Below are 3,125 nucleotides of genomic sequence, written 5' to 3'. Positions count from 1 at the left end.
AGTGGAGAGTGATGGTGTGTGTGTGTGTGTGTGTGTGTGTGTGTGTGTGTGTGTGTGGAGGGTGATACAGGTCACATCAAAGCAAACATTTGTTTTTGCTGTTTTTTCATGCCTCCCCCTCCCTCCCTCCCTCACTCCATGCTGTTGCATCTCTCATCTCTCCCTTTTCTCATGGCCCATCTGTGCCTGTGGCAGCTGGAATGCAAACGTTTACTCTGAAGCTTCTGAGGTCTCCAACGACTGCTCCACACACAAACTGCTGGTGCCAGGATCAGGTGTGTGTGTGTGTGTGTGTGTGTGTGTGTGTGTGTGCCAGTCCAAAAGGGTACACTGAAGAACTTCCCCCTTCACAGGCGCCTCAAGTCAGACGGTGAAAGCGTGAACCATGTTTTTCTTTTGATTCCCCTTCACTGATATGGAAAAGCAAACCTTGCTGCCTTCATTAAGCCAGGGTGCCGCTGCCGCACAGGAGGCTTCTTGTTAACGCCAGCTTATTTGAGGCACAGCAAACAAACTGTTGATGAGTCGATCCATGCCATAGTCCTTCATTGCATCGCACAGTGATCTTCCATTACCTAACATGGAATTTTTCTTTAGTAGGCCTACAAGGTTTACATTATGCCAACATTATACAGAGTGGGTGTTTGATGTGTGTGTGTGCGCATGTGTTTGATGTGTGTCTGAGCGGTGCATGTGATGGGAGGAACCGGTGCCCAGGTTTCCTGCGTCTGACTTTGATGGATTCAGACAGTGTCGCCTCCTCGGAGCCTAGTGCAATGAGCCTTGCCTCTAGTCGGCGAGCGTTTTGTGCTGATTGATGGTAAACAAAAAAGTGTTTAACACACGCACACACACACACACACACACGCACACACACACACACACACGCACACATGTCTTTTGTCCTCCCCAGCGACGCCACTCTCATTAAGGCTAGCAGTGCTCGTTAAGGTCACGGTGCGGTAACAAGCCCCGTCTGCCCCGGCCAGGAGAGCCATGTGGGGCACAGAGCCGGCCCACGTTTGTCCTCCTCGCTCTCAAGCAAGGGACAGCTGTGTGTGTGTGTGTGTGTGTGTGTGTGTGTGTGTGTGTGTATGTGTGTGTGTTATTTGATGTCAGGAAGCGGCTCGTCTGTTCTGTTCTGTTTGTTATGACTCTGGCATAGTCAGATGTTCTCTCTCTCTTTCTCTCTTTCTCTCTCTCTCTCTCACTCTGTCTCTCTCTCGTACACACACACACACACACACACACCCTCATATGCAAACTCTGTCTTTCTTGTACACACTCTTTCTCTGTCTCTCTCTCTGAGACCCCCTCCCCACACACACACACACACACACACACATATACCAATTCTCTCTTTTTTTCTCACACTCTGTCTCTCTCTCTCTCACACACACACACACACACACACACACACTATGCACACATGTACACACACACATAAATACACACATGTACACAAACACACACACACACTTCTCTCCTCCCCTGCCTAGGCTCCCAAAGGCAGCTGAAACGCAAGGTCTGGAGTGACAGAGGGGCTTAAAATAGACCTGCTGTGCAGATCACCATGCCAGACTGAAGGCAGCATCTGCAGCACTCACTTTACCACGACTGCACACTCACTCAGGCCCACAGACACACCACAACAACAACAACACAACACAACAACAGAGCAATAATAGCAACGCACATGCTCACATACTGTAGTGACCTGTGCATTACAACCACTGCACTTCTGTAGAAGCACACTTACAGTTCATGCAACAATAGCAACAACAGCAGCAAACAAGGACACACAGACGTGCATTCACACTGACTTGTGCATTAAAAGCAGTGAACATTTACAATTACATATGCACACTTACAGTACAGTACCTACTCTTGAGAATAGAGATGCACCGATTGCAATTTTCTGGGCCGATACCGATTTCCGATTTTTCATAGAGTTTGACCTGCCGATACAGATTTTAGCCGATTCCGATTTCATTTCTTCTAACCATTTTACAGCACACACACAAATAGTTATTTTCTATCTTTTCTTTGATAGAACATGTTAATATAGACGTGTAATCAACTTATCAATGATGAAATGGCTGTTAAAAAAAAAATGGAACTGGTGAGCAGACAGATTCTTCTTTGATAACTTCAGATGCAGTATCAAATTATGGATTAAGTTAAGTTATGGAACACCCATTTTATGCTTCTCACATCCAATATCCAACTAAAGATTTAAGAACAATTTTCATGATACATTTGAACATACTACCATGTAACATATTTTCATATGCATTGATGAATTTATGGGAGGGCGAGGGAAAAGTGGTAGCAGCCTAGGCTATCACACAAACACAGGGGAGAAGTGCTAATAGCGATTAGGTGCTCCACAGTGCACGTCTGTTTTGCGGTGAAAGATTTCAATCCAAATTCCGGTTAAATGCATCAATTAGGCTAAAGAAACTTTCAGACGACTGATTCAGTATTCAGAGCATCAGTGTTCTTCATTGTAGGCTACTATGTCAAAAGCAACTTTAACGTTTGTTTGCCTTTCTAATAGGCTATCGTTTGTTCACTTTCACGACATCCACTTCTCAATCTGCTAGACTAGGGTATTTTAAGACATAGCCCTAGTCTACGTGCAGTAAATAGTTAAGAGTATTTTTTTTTTCAGTGGAGTAGAACTACTAGGGCTACTGTATGTCGCTGCTTGTTGACATCTTTGATTATTTTTAATGTCGCAGTCGTTTATCTCCGTTCAGCAGGCTTGTGGTTCAGCTGTGGGCACACAATTAAGCGGCAGTGACGGGCGGTGATGGCGATGTTTCACGTAGCCTAATGAAGTGACAGCTTAGTAAATTCCACGCTGTAGGCCAATGGTAAAGCACAGCGTTTGCTGCATAGAAAAACTCAGTAGCCTATTAGCGCTTTCTTTGTAGCCCTACATCCAGCCCTGAGTGTTGGCCTGGTTGCTAGCTTCTTCAGACTTTGCAAACTCAGCTGGGTGTTGTTACAATTGCGGCACTAGTGTATTTGACCGGCATAAAAATCGGCATGTCTCAGACTGACCGCCGATTCGCCCGGTCATGGCCGATCCGCGTGAAAATCGGCCGATTCGGTCACCA

Source organism: Alosa alosa, chromosome 11, assembly GCF_017589495.1.
Source record: "Alosa alosa isolate M-15738 ecotype Scorff River chromosome 11, AALO_Geno_1.1, whole genome shotgun sequence".
Lineage (NCBI taxonomy): Eukaryota > Metazoa > Chordata > Actinopteri > Clupeiformes > Clupeidae > Alosa > Alosa alosa.
Note: the sequence above shows the minus strand (reverse complement) of the source record.